At 41.0% G+C, this 26,039-nt stretch overlaps 1 pseudogene; it reads left to right on the forward strand.

The window, feature by feature from the left end:
- The first annotated feature begins 7,786 nt into the window (after positions 1–7,786).
- LOC129867693 (zinc finger protein 536-like) overlaps positions 7,787–26,039 on the forward strand; it is a 49,492-nt pseudogene continuing 31,239 nt past the window's right edge.

Consider the following 26,039-nt stretch of genomic DNA (forward strand, 5'->3'; position numbering starts at 1 on the left):
CAATTGGGTACTTTTTCCACCACTGAACAAGTCTGCGACATTGGTGAGTTTTCGAGCATGAACTGCTCGTCTCAGGTCCTGCCATAACATCTCAATCGGGCTTAGGTCTGGACTTTGACTAGGCCATTCCAAGACGTGTTGTTTTTCAGCCATTCTGATGTCTTGATTGCAGGCTTTGGATCATTGTCTTGGTGCATGACATAGTTGTGCTTCAACTTCAGCTCATGGATGGATGGCCTGAAATTTTTCTTTAGAATTAACTGATACAGAGCAGAATTCGTGGTTCCTTCAATGATGACAAGTAGTTTAGGTCCTGAGGCAGCAAAGCATCCCAGAACCATCACACTACCACCACCATACTTGACTGTTGTTTTGAGGTTCTTACTGTGGAATGCAGTGTTTGGTGTTCGCGGACAACGGGGCCCATGTCGTCCAAAAAGTTAGTTTTGACTCATCTGTCCATAGAACATTCTTCCAGGAATCTTGACGATCATCCAGGTGCTTTTTGGCAAATTCTAGTCGACTATTTGGACGACATGGGTCCGGTTATGTCTGTCCCAAACACTGCATTCCACAGTAAGAACGTCATACCGTCGGTCAAGCATGTTGGTGGTAGTGTGATGGTGAAATTACTTTTTCACACAGGGCCAATTGGTGTTGCATAATTTTTTTAAGTTAAATATATTCAATAAGTATCAACATGTTATTTGTTCACTCCGGTTTCCTTTATCTAATATTAGGTTTTGGTTGAAGATCTGATAACATTCAGTGTAAAAAATGAATCAATCCAAAATAGATCAAATCAGAAGGTATATACTTTTTCACGGCACTGTATCACTTGCTGCTTGCTAAGTGGTGAGAGTGCAGGGTTTGATAAGCAGCTTTTAAACTGAACTGGTCCTGAGGTAATCCCCTCACCATCAGGATTAGGGCTGCAATATGAAAACCCAATCCAGGTAGCACGAGACAAATTAGCTAACGGTTAACATGCTTGAGCGTTGGTTAGACACAGATCATTGGACTTAAAAAGCTCATATTTGAAGGTAGATGTTGGACCATATACTTAACAGTTCAAAAAGATCTAAGGAACATTTTAATCTGAAACACAACAGTGAGATCTACATTGCAGGGTTTAAACAGGATTTAAGAGTTAGGTTATTTAGGATCTCCTTGCAGAGACAAGCAGGTATTGTTGACCAGACAGTTGCTCAGAAAAGAGGCTCATGCTCCCAGCTACAAATGGGGCATTAAACTGTTCCTTGCTGTACACCTGGACCGGTTTCATGGGCCCAGATAAAGCCTACTCCTGTACTTCAAAACATGTTCCATAGAGAATCACTGCTTGGTCTATGAAACATCCCCTGAAGTGTTACATTAATCTGTGTCTATATAATGTAAGTATGCACACACGCACATGTTCTTGCATCTATTTAATATTTCAGCAATCTGGGGTCATATAGTTAATTTGAATGAAAGTCAGACCTCTGTAAATGGTGTCAAAGTGCACCAGCGGCTAACAACAGCTAACATCAGTACAGTACTTTGAGGCTATACATTTCATCTAAGTAGAATGCCTGAAGATGTATACACAATAGGTGCTTTTTTGTGTGTGGTTATTGTATAGATAAATTCCATCTCTCTATTAGAAAATAATCCATTGGGAAGGTCATTGGGATGGCAGGAGTGTGATGGATGTTAGAAGCACCCAATTAAGCTTTCTGAAAAGAAGCCTATGAGCGCTCTAAGCACTAACTGTAAAAACAGCTGAATCACAAGTCAGAGGTATCCTGCATTATTCATTATGTTTTACAAAGGGTCAGAGTGGCTAAAATCCTCATTATAAATATTTTGAGAAGACGATCGGAGGTCACAGGGCTACTTTTTCGATGTTGACACAGTCCAGGGGTTTAAGGAGCAAGGCTCAATCAAACATTTTACACACACACACACACCACACACACCACACCACACCACAGAGAGAGAGAGAGAGAGAGATCTGGAAAGATTAAGATGATAAGGAAGTGGGCCATACCAAAGTCATACCAAACCTCATCCTGTGTCTGTCACAAACAAGAGGATGCCGAAAATTAACTCTGCCAGGCCTACTAAATGTGACGTTTTTACGGTGCCAAAATTCACAACAATTAATGTGCATGGTGACTAGGCCTAATTTAAAATAACCCACTAAATGTGACGTTTTTACAGAGCAAAAAAATACTGAATGTTATGTGCATCATGATGACTAATTTAAGTGAAACGGGTAGTTGATAATCTTGGAGTGTAAATAACCTATGCATAATTTACGCAGTGCTTGTCAACTACCAGATGGGGGAGTCCACGCCATCTCGAAGTGGTCACATCCCCTCCTTCTCACGGACATTAAACTATAAGCTCATATGCTTCCATACTTCATTTCGAAAGCATGCATGTTTAATAGTTGAAGGATGTTGACGGAGGTCTGATTTTATTATTACCCTTTAGCGCAGGATCACGGAAAAGTCAGATACACAGGCCATCACTTGTCACTTACTGAACTCAAGCTGTCACTTCGAGTCCAATACGCGCTGGAGTCTTTTACATGCGCTCATCTAAATGCTCAGGTAAGGATTTTTTTTAAACAATATTCAGTCAAACGTATTTATCATCTCCAGCAACTCTGACTTTCAGCTTATTCGAATGCCGTTTTCTCAGAATTACATGGTTTCTCAGAATAGATTTGTGTGCGTGCATGCATGAGCGCCTTATGGAGAGGTTGGCTGCCCCTGGTAATGCCAAAGTCAGTAGGCTATTAAGTGAAGGGAACTTGGGAAATATAGTCAAAAAGTAAGTATAGGTGGGGTAGTCATACAGTGTAGGATAGTGTATGTATTTCAATGCTTGAATTGACCCCAAATTCATTCATAAGTCATGTCGAATGGACAAAACAGGATTGTGTATGATGGTGGAATAGCAGGTTTTATGTACTGTGCCTTCAGAAATTATTCACACCCCTGTTTTTTGCACATTTTGTTGAGTTACAGCCTGAATTTAAAATTTATTACATTTAGATTTTGTGTCACTGATCTACACACAACACCCCATAATATCAATTTGGATTTTTTTTGTAGATTTTTTTTTTATTAATAAAAAATGAAAAGCTGAAATGTTTTGAGTGAATAACTATTCAACCCCTTCCTTATGGCAAGCCTCGGGAGTAAAAATGTGCTTAACAAATTAGATAAGTTGCATGGACTCATTCTGAGTTCAATAATAGTGTTTAACATGCTTTTTGAATTACCACCCCATCTCTGTACCCTACACATACAATTATCTGTAAGGTCCCTCAATTGAGTAGTGAATTTCAAGCACAGATTCAACCAGAAAGACCAGGGAGGTTCTACAATGCCTTGCAAAGAAGGGCAACGATCATGCATGGTGAAGTTATTAATTAGGCTTTGGATGGTTTATCAATACACCCAGTTACTGAACGATACAGGTGTCCTTCCTAACTCAAGTGCCGTAGAGGAAGGAAACTGCTCAGTGATTTCCCCATGAGACTAATGGGGATTTTAAAACGGTCACAGTTTAATGGTTGTGATATGAGAAAACTGAGAATGGATCAACAACATTGTAGTTACTCCTCAATATGAACCTAAATGACAGAGTGAAAAGAAGGAAGCCTGTACAGAATACAAATATTCCAAAACATGCAGCCTGTTTTCAACAAGTCACTTAAGTAATACTGCAAAAAAAGTGGCAATTTTTTTAAACTTTTTGTCCTGAATACAAAGTGTTATGTTTGGGGCAAATCCAACACATCACTGGGTACCACTTTTCATATTTTCAAGCATGGTGGTGCCTGCATTATGTTATGGGTATGCTAGTCATCGGCAAGGACGAGGGAGTTTTTTAGGATAAAAATAAATGGAATACAGCTAAGCACAGGCAAAATCCTAGAGGAAAACCTGGTTGTCTTCTTTCCAACAGACACTGAGAGACAAATTCACCCTTCAGCAAGACAATAACCTGAAACACAAGGCTAAATAAACACTGGAGTTGCTTACCAAGAAGACAGTGAATGTTCCTGAGTGGCCTAGTTACAATTTTGACCGAAATCGGCTGGAAAATCTATGGCAAGACTTGAAAATGGCTTTTAGCAATGATCAACAACCAACTTGACAGAGCTCAAGTAATTTTTTAAAGAATACTGGGTAAATATTGTACAATCGAGGTGTGCAAAGTTCTTAGAGACTTACGCCAAAAGACTCAAAGCTGTAATCGCTTCCTTAGGTGATTCTAACATGTATTGACTCATGGGGGTGAATACTTATCTAATTAAGATATATTACTCTTGTATTTTTCATACATAAAAAAAAGAAAATGTTAGAATTGTTCTTAATTTCTTGACATTACAGAGTATTTTGTGTGGATAGTTGGAAAGAAATGACAATGAAATCAATTTTAATACTACTTTGTCAAGATGTGTGAACAATGTTCCCTCTAAACTGCTCCCCCGGGCCTGCTGCACAGAAGAAATACTAGCCTGCGCAGAGAAGCACGAGAATGAACTTCACTAAACTTTCTAGTTTCCCTCTACTGTTGGAATTGCCAATATTAGCCACTTTCAATGCAACATACCTAAACAAAGTGAACTATGCAAGACTTAGTATACAAAACTAACTATGCAAGAGATTTTCTTGTAGGCAAATTGCATCGGAGTAGGATTCTATTGCATTGACAGGCCCTCGGCCTGTACTCTACAGACCGGTGAGGCATAACCAATCAGAGCTGCATTATCCTTATATGCAAAAAGACCATTGCCATATATGGATCTGTGCCATTCACTTTGAACTAGACTGTGTTTACAGCATGAGTGGTCGTGAGTAGATATGCTTGGTTTGAGATCAAAGCGAGTACTGCATGTAGCCACCTGTGCACATTTGTTCATATCCTTTGCTAGTTAGTGAGTTATTAACCCAGTTATAGATCATTTCTAGTCAGCAATGGGGGTGTGGTTGCTTCCAACAAGAGCACAAAACATGTACATTTCTAGACATATTTGAAAACCAAGTCAGGTACAGAGCTTTTTTCTGTCTTAAAGGGGCAGTGTTGTATTTTGAGACGGTCTTGATTAAGTGAAGTAGCCAATAGGCAGAGGGTAGCACAATTTGTCTGATTCTCTATAGTAATGGTATGGGAATAATAATAATCTTTATTTTGTAAAGTAGTTTCTTGCATCAAACAACACATTTTCAGTCTCCTTGTCTGATGAACAAGTGGATAAACAGGTTAATGTCAAGCCCTGCATGTTTTTTCCAAAAGTCTTACGGAATGTAGGCCTACATTGAACACTACACATTAGCTGCTACTGTAGGCTGAATGACAAAACAGCTGTTTTCATGTAAAAATATTTTGGGATGCATTTTCTGCATTGTTTTTGATGGTAGGCACTCTGATAGGCCTACATCATTATCAAATAGCCACAGCAGCCTACTTGACCACTGTTATAACTAACTTAGAAGTTGCACAGAATTTTCACAAGGTTCAAGTTTGCGCTCAGCAGACCTGACATTTGCTCAGTGCCGACATTTCTTTAGGGAACATTGGCTGGGAATACTTTTTAAAGGACTGTATGTCAAAATATACTGTGTGTGGCTGATCGTTGATTCCTAATTAGACTCTCGGGTTAATGCTTCTTTTCTTTCTCTCTTTTCAATGAAAAGGACAATGTGATGTGGTGTAATGACAGTCCACTGTGATCTTCTCATCATAGATAATCTGTTGCAGTAAACACTCGTTTTAATGCAACACATATCAAGTCATCCACCCTGGTAATTGTGTTGAGGTCTGTTGGATGTACAGATATTTCATTATTGTCAGACTTCTCCTTATGTATAATATTGTGTGTAATGTGAATGGTGACACACAGAGGTTGTGAATGGGTGCAGTGAATGCTTTGATAATAGAGAACCTCTAGTCTAATATCTATCACTCTCACCTAGATAGAGAGGTGTTGTTGAAATACCCCTTAGCCCTTACCTACACTCCCCCCTCTCATCTGCAAATGCTTGCCTTTGAAGCCATGATGCCCCATCTGTCATATGTGAGCTAAGAGTCCATGATGCTCTGTTCCTTTCCAATACAGAGTTCTCCTCTCACAGGCTCCAAGGGGACAGGAGGAGGAGCAGGTGGGTTGCAGCCAGTACGATCAATCAGCATTAAATATTCAGCCTTGGAATTTACACATAATTTAACCGCAACCCTCTTTATTAGAAAAGCAAAAATGGGAGCTAGTTGATAAATGTTTGTTGTTGATGAGAGAATAAGCAAGCTGTGAAATGCAAGGCATGTCTTGATTTGAAAATGTCTCAGAATATTACATGTTTATTATGATGAAATTGTAGCCTGGGTACCAGAGTTTGGCATGGTAATTCCATGAGAAGTTGGCAAGAAAGCAGAACAGACTGACATCCTGGCTAATGGAATTGTGCTTATGTTAGAATAGCTTTTTTCTATCATAATGCAAAATACAACAGGGAAGTACAATTTTTTTTTTTTTTTTACAAAATATGAGTAAATGTGAGTGAAACGAAAAGGAAAAATTCAGATTGAGGTTGACTGAAGTTGAAATCAACGTCAAGTCAGGTGCTAGTATCTTATCCTCTTTACTATGTTGCAAGTGATGTTAGAGTGCAATACATGGCAAAGATATGCTTAGCAACTTTCTCCCTTGATGGAATCACTTGTTTAAACACCAAGCACATGATTTGAATATCTGTAATCCAAGCTCAGATGAACAGGCCAAATTAATTTGTTGGCACTCTCTTGCCACCACATGTCAGATTTTCTCACAAAAGGTCAAAGCTGTTTGCCGTTCGGCTTAAAACACTTTGATAAAAGTGTGAAGCCAAAGTTTTTTGAGGTGTTCGTCTGGACGCTCTGGTCCTCGGCAGTACACTGGTCAATCTGGTATCCAGTCAGAGAAGGATAAATGAGTTCAAAAACCTTCTCAACCCTCCAAACTGTTACTTTTATCTTAACATAGTGAAGTTTCATTTTAATAGCTGGCTTTTGATAAACAACACTCTTTCAGCATATTGCCTGAAGAAATTGCCAAAGCTCCATGGCCTTAAGTCTGTGAACTATGAGGCAATGGAATGAAAAGCACAGCTCCCTCATACAAGAACACTAAAGAGTGAATAATTAATAACCTTGCTCCCAATTCCAGGAAAACAATAGTGTTGTATAGGAAAAAGTGCACTCATTTAACAGAAAAAAATGATCCTGCCAGCTTGAACAAATTGTGGAATGTAGAAGATTCCTTTGTTGTTGCGTTTGTTGTTCTCCTTTTCTCTTTACGAGCAGCCGTAGCGTTACATTTCAGAAATGAAATTGTTGATGTGTGTGTGTGTGTGTGTGTGTTTGTGTGCGTGTGTGCGTGTGTGTGTTTGTGTGCGTGTGTGTGTGTGTGTGTGTGCGTGTGCATACATGTGTGCGTGCCTGCGTGCACGTGTGTGTGTGCACTTCTTAGATTAATTAGAAATCCATTGAATAACCCACTTTTACCTGATGGTTGCAAGGAGGGACGTTGAGTGGAGAAGTGGTGCAAATATGCAGAAAGCTATTTGGACAGGCGTCCTCTTGGCTGTCAGCTTCGATTAAGAGGCGAGGTGTCATCTCTGTAACACAGCTGAGTGCAGATGGCAGTGAGGAAAAGATGGCTCACTGATTTAAACAATGATTAATGAACAGAGATGGAAAACAAATTGCATTGGACTATTGGAAGCAGGGAATTGTTTTTATGGAAATGTTAATTGTGTCTGCCAGGCCGTTACTGGGCGAGGGGGAGGAGTGGCTGGGTGAGGGCAACAACAGATCCACGGGGATCTGATATGAAGTCTACTACCCTCCCTGCACTCCCTATCAGTGTTCCTCACTCAGTATGCACTGTCAATACCACAAAACTGGCTACAATACTTCCATCTAGGTATTGTGAAAACCAAACAAGGTATTATATGATAAATCCCATGAAGAATAAGTTAGGGTTAATAATAATGGCAGTATAAATGACGTTGTATAAAGGACGTCTTGACGTTGTTAATATAAGCTTTCCTTATGTACTGCTTATGAATGGTTTATTTATGGGTTATGAATGTGTTATGAAGTCTTTATGTAGCTAGGTATTCAACTGATGTGCTACAGAGTACTGTCTTTACAGTACTGCTCCACTCAGCATTAGCTCTAATAATAAGTGGTTATAAAGGATGACAGAAAGCGCTCTGTTCTATTTGTAATTATTGCAGGCGGTGCAGCTGCAGTACTTAGGGAGATGATGATAATTATTTTGCCAATTTTTTGTATGGGTGATTATTTAAGAGCATCATCCACTCATCAGAGTAATCAGGGTAGAGTGATTAGTGAAAATCCAACAGCTGCCTCATTAAACTATTGGCTTTATTGGCGACACATAGTGACAGATCTAGTTGCATCATAGGACCGGGAGAGAAAAACTTCACCTTATGAACTCAAAGGTGACAGGTAGTTTAGACTGGAGATTATGTGTGACCAAAGATGCAGAAAAAAATCCTCTGCATAGAATGAGCCTCACTATTTTTCAATGTACTAAGTTGACCAAAGTCTAAGGGTCATTGTCACAGTGAACTGAAGGCATAGAAAAGTTTATGAAATCTCGAAATGTGCTGGTTACATCTACTCTACTTAACCACAGTGCAACGTGTTTATACTCCACAGTGAATGTGGAGCTTCATAGCCGAACCACAATCCCTAAAACATCATCAAATGATGTCCTTGGGAAATCAGTGATTGCAAATATTTACCTGCCCATGTATTCAGATTTTATTGTGATCTATCTAACGCAGAAATGATCACAATAAAGTGAAATGGGAACTTGTAGTATTGCGTACATGTAGTAATGTAATGCAGCAGGAGGGTACATGTAGTAATGTTTGCTACAATAAAGGCTAATTCTCTGAGCCCAGATGTTCCCTGAGCACAAGCAGCACAACACAAGAGATCCTACTGGGTTGATGAGCTCAATCAGTGAAATGATGAAAAGATGATTTGGTCCCTGTAATTACAGTATGTAAACTACTTAGCCAGGATTGCAAAGGAAGTCATTTTTCTAATTAAGACTGCTACCCATTGTCTAATGGTTGATGTTTTTTTTTCTAGGAAATAGAGAGCAAGAGAGAGAGAGAGAGCAAGACAGAGAGAGACCATATGAGTCCTTATGATGGGTCTGTGTGCTATACTGTTTGGAAAGAAAGAGCATCATCGAACGAAGAGCAAGATGGCTGCCAAATGAAGGTTCTATTGAATTACCAGCACACTTAATGTGCCGTGGATTAGCTTCTTTGTTTGTCAGTTTTCTGTCGATGCCATAGCCTTAATGAGATAAGTGGCATTACCGTAGGCCTGCTGTGATTTTGTGATGACTCGGTTAATTACTTTTGCTCTAGTGCTTCTTAGTGTCGCTGCGTAAACTAGAAATGAAGAGTTTCATTCCAAAACGCTATATATCCATTTTTCAGAAATGTTGGTAAAGGAGCTTTTATTGTTTAAAGAAATTAGGAAAGAGAATGGTGGGGTTTTCCACTATCTAATTATGGCATGGGGTTCAATGACAGATGTGTATTTGTTTAAAATATATCACTTGATGGTTTCATTTCAGAAAAACAAATAATCCTGTTTATTTTTGCAAAATGCTGTATATCCACCTCACTCTCAGAGAAATACACTACATGACCAAAAGTATGTGGACTCGTCGAACAACTCATTCTGAAATTATGGAGTCCACCCCTTTGCTGCTATAACAGCCTCCACTCTTATGGGAAGGCTTTCCACTTGATGTTGGAACTTTGCTGCGGGGACTTGCTTCCATTCCGCCATAAGAGCATTAGTGAGGTCGGCCACTGAAGTTGGGCGATTAGGCATGGCTCGCAGTCGGCGTTCCAATTCATTCCAAAGGTGTTCAATGAGGCTGAGGTCAGGGCTGTGTACAGGCCAGTCAAGTTCTTCCACATAGATCTCAACAAACCATTTCTGTATGGACCTCGCTTTGTGTACATTGTCATTCTGAAACAGGAAAGAGCCTTCCCCAAACTGTTGCCACAAAATTGGTAGCACAGAATCGTCTAGAATGTCATTGTATGCTGTAGCGTTAAGATTTCCTCCCACTGGAACAAAGGGAACTAGCCCGAACCATGAAAAAGAGCCCCAGACCATTCTTCCTCCTCCACCAATCTTTACAGTTGCCACAATGCATTCGGGAAGGTAGTGTTCTCCTGGCATCCGATAAACCCAGATTCGTCTGTCGGACTACCAGGTGGTGAAGCGTGATTCATCCCTCCAGAGAAGGCGTTTCCACTGCTCCAGAGTCCAATGGCGGCGAGCTTTACACTCCTCCAGGAGACGCTTGGCATTGCGCATGGTGATCTTAGGCTGCTCGGCCATGGAAACCCATTTCATGAAGCTCCCGATGAACAATTATTGTCCTGAAGTTGCTTCCAGAGGCAGTTTGGAACTCGGTAGTGAGTGTTGTAACCGAGGACAGCCGATTTTTACGCGCTCTGCGCTTCAGCACTCGGCGGTCCTGATCTGTGAACTTGTGTGGCCTACCACTTCACGGCTGAGCCATTGTTGCTCCTAGACGTTTCCACTTCACAATAATAGCACTTGTTGACCGGGGCAGCTCTAACAGGGCAGAAATTTGACAAACGGACTTGTTGGAATGGTGGCATCCTATGACGGTGCCATGTTGAAAGTCACTGAGCTCTTCAGTTGCCATTCTACTGCCAATTTTTGTCTATGGAGATTGCATGGCGGTGTGCTCGATTTTATATGATTTTATATGTGTGGCTGAAATAGCCGATTCCACTAATTTGAATATATGGTGTGTATATAGTGTAAGTAGTCCTGCTAGGTTTTACACCTACAAAAGTAACAAATAACAATTTTCTTTATAAATAACTGTGCAAATGATACATTTGTGACATCAATATTTAATGTTTGGAAAAAAATACTCAATACAGTAATATGAGATCTGTACGTAAAACATTTACATTTTAAATGTGAGTCATTTAGAATATGTTCTTATCCGGAGTGACTTACAGTAAGTGCCTCTTTAGATGGCTAGGTGAGACAACCACATATCACAGTCACATATACAGGATAAGAACATACATAGCGTTTTGCAAAAAAAAACGATTTTCATACACATCTAAAATCTATTAAGAAAAAAATTGGAGAACAGTTATATTTTACACACACATAAGCAATAATTTCTGATAAAAAGGCACAAATGTGAAAAATTGGTGGATATAGTATTTAGGAAATATAGTCTTAAAATATACATTTCCTTCTTGGGGAAAGGGGATATGCATTCAACTGAAATGTGTCTTCCACATTTAACCCAACCCCTCTGGATCAGAGAGGTGGGGGGGGTGGCTGCCATAATCGGCATCCACGTCTTCAGCAAACAGTGGGTTAACTGCCTTACTCATAGGCAGAACAACGGATTTTTACATTGTCAGCTCGGGGATTCAATCCAGCAACCTTTCGGTTACTGGCCAACGCTCTAACCACTAGGCTACCTGCCGCCCCTATTGGGTCTTATGGTGCCCTGTAGTATGTATCACAACAGATGACAAATCACTGCCAAGCAAGACATAATTATAGTAAATCCGAATATTTAAAGTAAAACGTACACTGACTCAGGGCCGTGCACGGATCTTTCAGGGAGCAGGAACTCAAAATGAAAAAGGGCACCCAGCAGCATGTTGGTGAACATGAAGGATTTGGCCGTGTTCTGGAGTTATGCTATTCTGAGCTGTGTTAGAGATGGTTGGAGAGGGCTGTTCCCCTGCAGAGTCTAACCATCTGCAGAGTCTAACCATCTGAAGAGTCTAACCATCTGAAGAGGACTACCCCATGCAGATACACACTGATCCACTGCTCAGGTGAAAGACGTCCCCTCCCTGTCTGTCTCAGTGTTAGCACTTCCTGTAATTTGAGCCAGAGCTTTGTTTTTGTCCAGAATGAACAGTTGGTCTGTGCAAACAAGTGCAACTGTTTACACGTTAGTGATTTAATATCACTGTGTGTTTGTCACTGTGTGTGTTTCCTGATGGTGCTGTTCACACATGCCTTGTGTGTGCAAACACTGAGTAAAAGCCATGTTAAACAGGCCTTTGTGAACGTACTGTATGTGTACCTCAAATTACACAGCGTGAAGACAGACCCTCATGATCCTTGTCTCGTTGTCTTGCATTGTTGTGAATGAAGGCATTTCCCTTTGCCTCCTTTGTTTGACATATCGTTTACTAGAATTTGGATATTTCCCAAAAGACTGGTAAAGATACTGCATGCACAACAAGCGTATATGAGTCTTCTCTATTACTCACGTGCTCTTTCTGTGCGCTGTAGTTGTGCAGTAATGAATGGGACTGGTTAGGCCATTCTGTATCAGTCAGGGTTTTTGGGGGCCTACAGTGAAGCTCCTATAGGGCTTCATTAATCCCCCTGTCAGAAGAGCTGTGAGTATCTTCTGTCTAGGGCTAGGCCATGGCGGTCAGCTGCATTATCAGTAGGCCTATCCTCTTTATCAACAGTTTGACAATCCACAGGCTGTGTGGGGTGGATATGCACAATGGATAAGCAGGGTGCCTATATGTACTTAGATTTTTCAAATGTCGATTTTTATACATGAGCTACATTTTTTGCAATGAGTAATTCTTATCCTTTGTATCTCCATAGAAGTTTTAAATCAGACGTTTATGTGAAAAGTTTGACAACATGTCTTCTTTCATGGTCATGATGAACAAGGCTAAGCCAAGGATTCTGGGTTATTCAGTCCAAGTGGGACAACTATTGTGACTGCTGTTTATGTTCTTCTTCATTCATGTAAAAAAAGTGTAGGTCACAACATTAGTGTGGTACTATGTTGTTATAGAACTTGGCTTAGGTTGCTGTTTGTTGTTAATTGAAAGCAATTGCAGGCTCAGCCAACATGGTATTCTTTTTCCACAGTTGAAAAGGTGCAACATTGCATCATAAACCATACCCCTACTTGAAATTAGAACATGTTAGAATCAGAATTTTGATTGCAATTGGTTTTACATCTGCTCAATGTCTGTTGAGAATCTGTCCAATGCTCTAGTACAGTGGTTCCCAAACTTTTTATAGTCCCGTACCCGTTCAAACATTCAACCTCCAGCTGTACCCCCTCTAGCACCAGGGTCAGCACACTCTCAAATGTTGTTTTTTGCTATCATTGTAAGCCTGCCACACACACACACACTCTACGATACATTTATTAAATATAAGAATGAGTGTGAGTTTTTGTCACAACCCGGCTAGTGGGAAGTGACAAAGAGCTCTTATAGGACCAGGGCACAAATAATAATATAATAATAATCAGTAATTTTGCTCTTTATTTAACCATCTTACATATTAAACCTTATTTGTTTATTGAAAATTGTGAATGACTCACCACAGGTTAATGAGAAGGGTGTGCTTGAAAGGATGCACATAACTCTGCAATGTTGGGTTGTATTGGAGAGAGTCTCAGTCTTAAAGCATTTTCCACACACAGTCTGTGCCTGTATTTACTTTCATGCTAGCGAGGGCCGAGAATCCACTCTCACATAGGTCCGTGGTTGCAAAGGGCATCAGTGTCTTAACAGCATGATTTGCCAAGGCAGGATACTCTGAGTGCAGCCCAATCAAGAAATCTGGCAGTGACTTCTGATTAAATAAAATTTTCACCGAACCGCTTGATGCAATTTCGATGAGGCTCTCTTGTTCAGATATCGGTAAGTGGACTGGAGGCAGGGCATGAAAGGGATAACGAATCCAGTTGTTTGTATCATCCGTTTCAGGAAAGTACCTGCGTAATTGTGCACCCAACTCACTCAGGTGCTTTGCTATATCACATTTGACATTGTCCATAAGCTTGAGTTCATTTGCACACAAAAAAAATCATACAATGATGGAAAGACCTGTGTGTTATCCTTGTTAATGCAGACAGAGAAGAGCTCCAACTTCTTAATCATGGCCTCAATTTGAATATAGTTGCATTGAATATAGTTGAATATATACATTGAATATAGTTGCGGAGAGTCCCTGTAATCCTAGATTCAGATCATTCGGGCGAGAAAAAACATCACCCAGATAGGCCAGTTGTGTGAGAAACCCATCATCATGCAAGCGGTCAGACAAGTAAAATTATGGTCAGTAAAGAAAACTTTAAGCCCATCTTTCAATTAAAAAACAGTGTCAATACATTGCCCCTTGATTACCAGCGCACTTCTTTATGTTACATGGTCACTGCCCATGTCATTGCATAGTGCAGAAAATACACGTGAGTTCAGGGACCTTGCTTTAACAAAGTTAACCATTTTCACTGCATTGTCCAAAACGTCTTTCAAGCTGTCAGGCAGTCCTTTGGCAGCAAGAGCCTCTCTGTGGATGCTGCAGTGTACCCAAGTGGCGCCGGGAGCAACTGCTTGCACGCCGTTACCACTCCACTATGTCTTCCTGTCATGGCTTTTGCGCCATCAGTACAAATACCAACATGAGCAGCAGCTATGTTTGGCTACATACGGACGCTAGTGGAGAGTAACGGTTAATGTGACAAGATGTCATTATTTAACGACGCTACCTGTATTTGACATTGTGTTGTTATTTCGCTGAACACTAGATGGTTTAATTACATTTTTGGTAGTGAATCGAGGCTACTCAGGCGGGAAAAAAAACTCCCCCAAATGTATAGCCCCGTTGGAAAATATAAATGGACTGTTTGAAAATGTGAGAAAAAAAAGATGTTTATATATTTTTTAATGTGAATCACATTTTTATTAGGGGTACCGCTGACGGCATTGCGCGTACCCCGTACACCAGTTTGGGAATACCTGCTCTAGAAGTGTCATTGGTCTGTATTAGCAGTTAGTCAATGAGCATACCTAATAAGGGACATAAAAATGCATGTCATTAGCATATATACTGAACAAAAATATCAATGAGACATGCAACAATTTAAAAGATTTGACTGAGTTACAGTTTGGACCTAATCTATGGATTTCACATGACTGGGAATACAGATATGCATCTGTTGGTCACATATACAGTAAAAAAAAAGGTTGAGGCGTGGATCAGAAAACCAGTCAGTATCTGGTGTGACCACCATTTGCATCATGCAGCGCAACACATCTCCTTCACACATAGTTGATCAGGCTGTTGATTGTGGCCTGTGGAAGGTTGTCCCACTCCTTTTCAATAGTTGTGCGTAATTGCTGGATATTGACAGGAACTGGAACACGCCATCCCAAACATGCTCAATGGGTGACATGTCTGGTGAGTATGCAGGCCATGGAAAAACTGGGAAATTTTCAGCTTCCAGGAATTGTGTACAGATTTTTGTGACATGAGCCTGTGCATAATCATGCCTAAACATGAGGTGATGGCAGTGGATTAGTGGCACGACAATGGGCCTCAGGATCTCGTCACAGTATCTCTGTGCATTCAAATTGCCATAGATAAAATGTAATTGTGTTCGTTGTCCGTAGCTTATGCCTGCCCCTACCATAACCTCACTGCCACCATGGGGCATTCTGTTCACAACGTTGACATCAGAAAACCGCTCGCCCACACAACGCCATACACGTGGTCTGCGGTTGTGAGGCTGGCGGGATGTACAGTACTGTCAAATTCTCTAAAACGACATTGGAGGTGGCTTATCGTAGATAAATTAACATTCAATTCTCTGACAACAGCTCTGGTGGACATTCCTGCAGTCAGCATGCCAATTGCACGCAACCTCAAAAGTCAGACATCTGTGGCATTATGTTGTGTGACAAAACTGCACATTTTAGAGTGGCCTTTTATTGTCCACAGCACAAGGTGTACCTATGTAATGATCATGTTGTTTAATCAGCTTCTTGATATGCCACATCTGTCAGGTAGATGGTTTATGTTGGCAAAGGAGAAATGCTCACTAACAGGGATTTAAAAAACAATTGTGCACAAAATTTGAGAGAAAATTTGCTTTTTTTACGTATGAAACCTTTCTGGGATCTTATATTTCAGCTCATGAAAAATGGGCCCAAAACTTTACTTGTTGCGTTTATATGTTTGTTCAGTGTATATGCACGGCCACATCTTGGGAGCACAATCAAATCACACAATGCTTAATACCAATCACCCTCTCTCTCAATCTCCCCCTGAAAGAGTGTAATTCACTCTGACAGATAGCACCTGACAGGTCTGCCTATTCACTTCGCCAGCAACCCTGTCTCCCTCCACCACCACATTATCCAGCCTGTCATATAAACTAGTACCTGATCATGGTTCTAAGCCTTGTGATTACACACCTAGATGATCAGGACAGCGCTTCTTCAAACATGAGGTGGATGTCTTTCAATGTTTCTCTCACACCTGTCAAATGTGCTTAGCTTCAGGAAGATTAGATTGTATTTTAGGATCAGGTCCGCCCTGTCCATATAATATTTTTCATCATTATCTAAAAGCAAAACTGATACTATACTTTGTATTGTAGATTCCTGATTAGACATGGGACCAAAGTACTGTTTGGACTTTAGCTAGTAGGCTAGCTCATTATCTGTGTGTAACAATATAATGTAAATCAGCGATAGGCAACTAGATTCAGCCGCAGGCTGATTTTAGGTCATAGCGGATGGTCAGTGGGCCGGAACATAATTATAATAATTTGTACACTGAACTTTGACCTTAACTAAGCCCAATAAGAGATTATATTTGAAAATAGCAATAATTTCATACCTTGATTACATTGATCACATATGTCTATTTTTTTATTCTTGGGAATGCTTAGGAACTGATTTCTGAGATATTATAATTTTTTTGCTGAATTCCTGTTGATCACCAGCAGAGGGCAACCATTTTGAGTCCATTTTCACATTCACTCTGTTGGTAATGCTGACAAATTGGATCATATCTTTAAAAGTAGCAGAGATCCCACTCTGGAACTTTGATATGCCCGTAGAATACATTATTTTCAAGAATATATATAAAAAAAATGGCAAATCAAAAATAGTAAATTTTCTATATTCATGTTTATATTTTTAAATGTTATTGAAATCATAATGCTACACATATTACAGAGAAAGCAGTAGAGCTTCATATGACACCATTGTTTTCTTTGTAGAACCAACAGTGCATTCGGAAAGTATTCAGACTTTTTCCACATTTTGTTACGTTACAGCCTTATTCTAAAAATGATTAAATTGTTTCCCCCTCATCAATCTACACATAATACCCCATAATGACAAAGCAAAAACAAGTTTTTAGAAATTTTTGCAAATGTATTACAAATATAAAAATGAAATATCACATTTACATAAGTATTCAGACCCTTTACTCAGTACTTTGTTGAGACACCTTTGGCAGCGATTACAGCCTCGAGCCTTCTTGGGTATGACACTATAAGCTTGGCACACCTGTATTTGGGGAGTCTCTCCCATTCTCCTCTGCAGATCCTCTCAAGCTCTGTCAGGTTGGATGGGGAGCGTTGCTGCACAGCTATTTTCAGGTCTCTCCAGAGATGTTCAATCTGGTTCAAGTCCGGGCTCTGGCTGGGTCACTCAAGGACATTCAGAGACATGTCCCGAAGCCACTCCTGTGCTGTCTTGGATGTGTGCATAGGGTCGTTGTCCCATTTGGAAGGTGAACCTTCGCCTTGGTGAGGGCTCTCGAGCAGGTTTTCATCAAGGATCTCTTTGCTCCGTTCATCTATCCCTCAATCCTGACTAGTCTCCCAGTCCCTGCTGCTGAAAAACATACCCACAGCATGATGCTGCCACCACCATGCTTCACCGTAGGGATGGTGCCAGGTTTCCTCCAGACATGACGCTTGGCATTCAGGCCAAAGAGTTCAATTTTGGTTTCATCAGACCAGAGAAACTTTATCTCATGGTCCGAGAGTCCTTTAGGTGCCATTTGGCATGCTCCAAGCGGGCTGTCATGTGCCTTTTACTGAGGAGTGGCTTCCGTCTTGCAACTCTAACATAAAAGTCTGGTTGGTGGAGTGCTGCAGAGATGGTTGTCCTTCTGGAAGGTTCTCCCATCTCCACAGAGGAACTCTGGAGCTCTGTCAGAGTGACCATCGGTTTCTCGGTTACCTCCCTGACCAAGGCCCTTCTCCCCCGATTGCTTAGTTTAGCCTGGTGGCCAGCTCTAGGAAGAGTCTTAGTGGTTCCAAACTCCTTCCTTTTAAGAATGATGGAGGCCACTGTGTTGTTGGGGACCTTCAATGCTGCAGAAATATTTTGGTACCCTTCCCCAGATCTGTGCCTCAACATAATCCTGTCTCAGAGCTCTATGCACAATTCCTTCGACCTCATGGCTTGTTTTTTTCTCTGACATGCACTGTCAACTGTCGGACCTTATATATACAGGTGTGTGCCTTTCCAAATCCTGTCCAATCAATTGAATTTACCACAGATGGACTCCAATAAAGTTGTAGAAAAATCTCAAGGATGATCAATGGAAACAGGATGCACCTGAGCTCAATTTCGAGTCTCATTGCAAAGGGCCTGAATACTTATGTAAATAAGGTATTTCTGTTTTTTATTTTTAATACATTTGCAAAAATTCCTAAAAACCTGTTTTCACTTTGTCAATATGGGTTATTATGAGTAGGTTGATGAGGAAAACATTTATTTGATCCATTTTAGAATAAGGCTGTAACAAAATGTGGAAAAGGTCAAAGGGTCTGAATATGAGAGGAGATTCTTCAAATAGTCTCCCTTTGCCTTGATGACAGCTTTGCACACTCTTGGCATTCTCTCAACCAGCTTCACCTGGAATGCTTTTCCAACAGTCTTGAAGGAGTTCTGACATGCTTAGCAGTTGTTGGCTGCTTTTCCTTCACTCCACGGTCGGACTCATTCCAAACCATCTCAATTTGGTTGAGGTCTGGGGATTGTGGAGGCCAGGTCATCTGATGCAGCACTCTCCTTCTTGGTCAAATAGCCCTTACACAGCCTGGAGGTGTTTTGGGTCATTGTCCTGTTGAAAAACAAGTGATACTTCCACTAAGGCCAGACCAGATGGGATGGCGTATCGCTGCAGAATGCTGTGGTAGCCATGCTGGTTAAGTGTGCCTTGAATTCTCACCAGCAAAGTATCCCCACACCATAACACCTCCTCCATGCTTTACGGTGGGAAATACGCATGCGGAGATCATCCGTTCACCCACACCGCACCTCACAAAGACACAGCTGTTGGAACCAAAAATCTCCAATTTGGACTGCAGACCAAAGGACAGATTTCCACCGGTCTAATGTCAATTGCTCATGTTTCTTTGCCCAAGCAAGTCTCTTCTTATTATTTGTGTCCTTTTGTAGTGGTTTCTTTGCAGCAATTCGACCACTAAGGCCTGATTCATGCAGTCTCCTCTGAACAGTTGATGTTGAGGTGTGTCTGTTACTTGAACTCTGTGAAACATTTATTTGGCCTGCAATTTCTGAGGCTGGTAACTCAAATGAACTTATCCTCTGCAGCAGAGGTAACTCTGGGTTTTCCATTCCTGTGGCGGTCCTCATGAGAGCCAGTATCAGAAAAGGGTTCTTAATAGCACCAGACAGGTTCTATTCAGAACCTTTTGAGCATCAAATCAAATAACATTTTTATTGGTCGCGTACATATGGTTAGCAGATGTTATTGCGAGTGTAGCGAAATGCTTGTGCTTCTAGTTCCGACAGTGCAGCAATATCTAACAAGTAATCTAACAATTCCACAACAACTACCTAATACACACAAATCTAAGTAAAGGAATGGAATAAGAATATATACATATAAATATGTTGTTAAATGAATGCACTTAAAATGTATGCACTCACTACTGTAAGTAACTCTGGATAAGAGCTTCTGCTGAATTACTCAACTGTAAAATGTAATGGTTCTTTATAAAACCTTAAGAAAAAGTAAAAAAACCCAAAAACAATACAAAACATACACATACAAACAACAGCATACAAACACAAACATCAACAACATCACCCTGCCCAGCCCCAGACTCACCTGCTCATACCCCCATCTCCAGCATCACTCTCCGCCACATGGCCTCAAACTGCACCATTTTGTTTCTCTCCATAGCCCACACACTGACAACATTTAGATAATAAAGCATTTGACCTTTCCATTGTGTTAACGACGGAGGATTGGTTGATTTCCAGTTTTTTAAGTATACATTTTTTCAAGATGATTGACAAGAAAAGTATTGTCCAACCCATCGGGTATCTCACTGCACCCTCAAATACCATGTCTTGAAATATGCTGACAGGAGGGTTAAAAGTACATTTACATTGTAATACTTCTGGCAGCCAACATTCTAACCCCGCCCATAACTTTTGGACTTTATAGCATTCCCAGAAGGCATGGATTATTGAGTCATTATGGAACAATCCTTGGATAGCTTTTTAGAATTCACAGATACATTGGTCCACATGAAAATCTAAAGGCATAGAATGTACATATAATTCACTATGAACTAATGTATAGATTTTTAAATATGAATTGTACAGCAAAATGGCTGAGTCATGTCTTAAGTTTAAAATGAACAATGACTCAATAATCCATGCCTTCTGGGAATGCTATGTGGGGAGTGATATTGGTTCTTCCATGTTGTTCTAATGTTCTTAATTATGAAGTTGTTAATGTTCTTTGCTCCTTCCTTTGAAAACAGACACGTGAAAATATTGCACCTCTTCATTATGTAGCTTGCACCTCTTCATTATGTACCCATTGTTCCTCTTTACTGCATTTAACTATATATCACAAGTAAAAGCCTTGGGTGGCGAGTTAATACAATTTCATGTCTGGAAGATTAAAACCACCCTCAGACTTAGGAAGATGTAAAACGCTCCTTTTTATTCTATGAGTTTTATTAGCAATATAAAGTTTGTTATGACAGAGTATACTTTTTTAAAGAATATGTTCGGTGGGGTAATTGGTATTACTGAGAATAACTATAAAAACTTTGGGAGCCATGCCATTCTGAAAAGGTTTATTCTACCTGTAAGATTTATGGGAAGATTGTTCCATTTAATTAGATCTGCTTTCATATTGTTAAGGAACGGGATAAAGTTATCTTTATATATTTGTTGTCACTTATTAAGCATTCTATGTATTTAACATTTTTTTGTGGTCCACTTAAAGGATTGCTGTATAATTATTATTTATATTTTTCCTATTGCCATTATTTCCTTTTTTTCCCACATTAATTTTAGAGCCTGAGATTTTATTGTATTTGTTTACAAGGGGGGCATTGAGTTTTCAATATTGATCAGGTATATCAGGAGATCATCTGCAAATATGTTTAGTTTATATTCATGTTTACCAATACTGATACCTGTCTAATTCTTTCTGCAAGCAGTTCAATTGACAGTGCAAACATGAGGGGGAAAGAGGACATCCCTGTCTTGTGCCTCTTGCTAAATCAATTTCATCAGATAATGTATTATTTGTGTATATCTTTGCTTTAGGACATTTATATAATACTTTTATTACATTTGTTATTTCAGCTGGAAAGTTGAAAACTTCCAAAGATTTGAATAGAAAATGCCATTTAAGATGGTCGAAAGTTTGATCAACCTATATCTTGTTTTTTGCGTATTGTATTAAACTAAAACATGTTCTTGTATTTGTTTGTAACTGTCTATTTTTAATAAACCCTGTTTGATTGATATGTATCAAGTCTGATAAGACTTTTGTCATTCTATTGCTTATGAGCTTTGTTATTATTTTATTGTCACAATGTATTAATGGGCCCCGTGTGGCTCAGTTGGTAGAGCATGGCGCTTGCAACGCCAGGGTTTTGGGTTCGATTCCCACGGGGGGCCAGTACAAAAAAAATATGAATGTATGTACTTGTAAGTCGCTCTGGATAAGAGCGTCTGCTAAATGGCGTAAATGTAAATTAAACTTATGGGTCTGTAATCAGCAGGGGACTCTCCAGATTTTCCTGATTTTAATATAACTGAAATAACTGTTTGATACATGGAACTAGGAAGTACTGAATTGAGTGAGGTGTTTTGTATTTGTGTAAGTAGGGGCGCTACTTTATCCCAAAATGTTAAATATAATTCTATGGGAAAGCCGTTCATTCTTGGTGCTTCTCTCCGTTCTAATATTTTAACAGTGTCTAATGTATATTTTTGGGTCTTCTCTGTTTTTAGTGATTATTTTGTCGGCTGATAATTGATTCAAGGTTGTTGAGTCTAAGAAGGCTGTAGGATCAGTCCAATTGTTGTTTAATTCTGATTTATATCGATTGTAATTATATATATTTTTTAATTATATAGTACCAAAAAGGTATCTGCTATGGTTACAAGCCAAATAACTTTTATATAGAACTTTTTGTTTATAGTATTTATGTAACCTATGCCATCGTAGCACGTTTTGAACTTGCCTCTGTTTGTTAGTACATAGAGATGGAGAGGAAATGAGTCGGTGGAGAAGAGGTTATGTTTCATTGGTTTTTGGCTTTTAGTTGTACAACAATTTGAAATATTTGCGAAATATCTGGTAGGATTTGCAGGACGTGATTTGATACGTTGCTTGGTGCTGTGTTGTTTATGCTTGCTAAGTATTGTAGCTACCTACTGTCCGTCTAAAATGAGACCAAGAGAAAGATTTCCATCTCACATCATAGTATTGGTATTGTGTAAATGGAGAGGAAGACTTTGTTGTTAGGCGTAATCAGCTTTTAGCTCCTACAACAATAAGGTGAGACCACAAATATACTAAAGACAGGAATAAGAAACACGCAGTATTTGTCTTACTCTGCTTGATTACCTATTTCAGGTGCATTATCTCCGAGCTGAAATGATCAAAGCATGTTAACAACATACATACTTCATTTGTCAGATATGTTTAAAGACCCGATGCAGCCATTTTTATATCAATATTTAAACATTTCATGGTAACAATTAAGTACGTTTGTCACGACTTCAACCGAGGCAGGCTCTCCTTCTCGTTCGGGTGGCGCTCGGCGGTTGTCGTCACCGGCCTACTAGCTGCCACTGACTCTTTTTCCCCCCCCTCCTTATGTGTTTATTTGTATCACCTGTGTTCAGTTAATTGTTAATTAGTGTGGCTTTATTAGTCAGCCAGCCCGTACGCTTCTTTGTGCGGGATTGTTTCATTGTGGCTTTTGGATTTCGGGAGTGGATATTATTATTGTGGACTGGGTTCGTTTATTCGTGTCGTTGGACCGTTGTATGTGACACCCAGTATGTCCGTGTTGGACATTGTGTTTTCAAGTTGAGTATTAAAGGACTCAACATATTGAAGCTCTGCTGTTCCTGCGTCTGACTTCGCACCTCCCGACACTCAGATCGTTACAACGTTACTGTAATAGTTTTCCAAAAAACTAAAATAGCTTTTAGAAGAAAAATATTTCTCAAGCAATAATTATTCTAGGACTGTCTGGGAGTGGTCTGACTGGGGAGGGGAAAACTGAAAACTAGCTGTTATTGGCAGAGAGGTTTTAAACTCTCTTTGTTATTGGTCTATTATCCAATTTATCGACTGGTGATGTCAACAGGCAAGCCAAAACTCCCGCCCATGCAAACCTGCTGATATTTTCAACCAGCAAGTATGAGGAAATAACACTGACCAACTTTCACACTTTTAGAGTGTTAGTTTTCAGCTGTTTTACAATATGAAACAAAATATGGAAAAATTGTTTTTTACTGCACTGGGCCTTTAACTAGAACATTTCCACCAAATCTTCAATAGAATACTTCATCATTTTCACTCTGAGTTTTCTGTAAATGTTGTATGTAATATGAGGGCTCTATTGCACTTATTGCTCACGTTCATGCCTTATGTGTCTTTTCTATTATTTTCTCTTTTTAGGTGGAAGTTTCTATTATGTGCCTAGGTGTGTCCAACTCCCATCTCTGAGGAAAAGGTATCAAAGGTCGCTATACCATCAACCACAAGCAGAAGCTTCTGAAGGACTCTGGGACATCCAATCTCTGACCTCCATACTGTAACAGTCCACAGATCCCTGAGTAGATAAAGCCGCCACGCCATTGGACGAGGACAGTCACACTAAAGGAGCCAGATGGCACTGCTAGCCAATCAGCTGATGGATTCAGCCAGGGTTGTGAGTGGCATAAATGGGAGGGTGGACCACTTCCCACAGTTCCTGAGGGTACAGAACCAGGGTCACATGACCCAGGTCAATGGCACCCAGGAAGACACGCGCAAGAACAGGAAGTACCCGTGCCAACTGTGTGGCAAGCGCTTCCGCTTTAACAGCATCCTGTCGCTGCACATGCGCACACACACGGGCGAGAAGCCCTTTAAATGCCCTTACTGTGACCATCGGGCAGCACAGAAGGGCAACCTCAAGATCCACCTGCGCACTCACAAGCAGGGCAACCTTGGGAAAGGCCGTGGCCGGATCAGAGAGGAGAACAGACTGCTCCATGAGCTGGAGGAGAGGGCCATCCTGAGGGACAGGCACATCAGGGGTGGTCTAGGTGGTCTGCCCCAGCCACCACGACCCCACATAGCCCAGCCCCAGCAACCCAAGCCTGCCTCTACCACCACCCAGCTCCCATTGACCTTCACAGGTTCTGGCCCTATAGAGACTCTATCACTGCCATCCACTTCCCCCAAGATGACCATCACAGGCGAGGAGGATCACACCCAGGCCCAGCCTTCTGCAGGCTTCCGCTGCTCCTTCTGCAAGGGCAAGTTCAGGAAGCAGCAGGAGCTAGAGCGCCACATCCGGATCCTCCACAAGCCCTACAAGTGCACCCTGTGTGAGTTCGCCACCTCCCATGAGGAGGAGCTCATCAGCCATGTGGAGACGACCCACATCGCCTCCGAGTCGGCCCAGACTCAGAGGCCCGCGCTGGGCAGCGGTCGGGGCGTGAAGCACCCTGGTGGGGAGTTCCCCTGCGAGGTGTGCGGTCAGACCTTCAGTCAGGCCTGGTTCCTCAAGGGACACATGCGTAAGCACAAGGACTCGTTCGAGCACTGCTGCCAGATCTGCAGCCGGCGATTCAAAGAACCCTGGTTCCTCAAGAACCACATGAAGGTCCACCTCAACAAGCTGGCTACTAAGAACAAGCAGCTCCCCGCTGACCCGGGGGTATCTGTCAGCATGACTAGTGTAGCCCAGGATGCCCACTACATCCACCTCTACTCCCAGTACATCTCAAGCCTCAACAGCAGGTTCCTCTCCGCTGAGAGAGCGGGCCATTCGGAGTTCCAGCAGATCTTCGCCACGACTGGCATTGGGATGAAGGTGAAAGAGATGCTGGGTAGGATGCTGGCACCAGGACATGATTCAATGACTGAGGGGGAGAATAATCGCTCTTTGTTGGGCTTGAATAATCTGGTGCCTCCTCTGACTGCCAGCAGCAGGGAGTATCAACTACAGGCTTCTGCCAACAAGGGAGACAACCTCAACAGCTACCCAGGCTGGCAGGTCATGGCACCAGGACCGGCTGTAGATCAGGGAGACCTATACACAGCTAAAGAACAGCAGCGGGCCTACCTGGCTAAGCGGAGGGTGTCATTAGATGAGGGACAAGCGTCTGTGAGCGACCCAGAGAACCAGGCTATTAGTAGGCCTAGCAGCCCAGGACTGAGCCATGTCTTGCAGGAGAGCCTCATAGGACCATGCTTCTCTCAGACTGGCAGTACCCAGGATGACAGCAGCCTACCCTCCTCCCCAGTCTCAGGTACATAACCATCTTTCCTTACTTAGTGGCTGCAGATTGTTTAAGACATTGTTGTTTCGGTTTTTCTAAATGATTTGTTATAGGTCTGTTAATGCATTCTGTATTCTATGGTCAATATTTTACAGTAACTCACATATCCTCAGTTTCAGGGTCAAGGTCAAATAGATGACCAGCATATGAGGACTTCATATAGAACATTTATATAGAGAGGATGTTTGAGAACTTCCATAAATCGGCCATATGTTCCAAATGTATACCATTTGCTATCCTTCCCATCATGCATAGACTAGAATGGAACAC

The sequence above is a fragment of the Salvelinus fontinalis genome, chromosome 12 (genome assembly GCF_029448725.1).
Source record: "Salvelinus fontinalis isolate EN_2023a chromosome 12, ASM2944872v1, whole genome shotgun sequence".
Classification (NCBI taxonomy): domain Eukaryota; kingdom Metazoa; phylum Chordata; class Actinopteri; order Salmoniformes; family Salmonidae; genus Salvelinus; species Salvelinus fontinalis.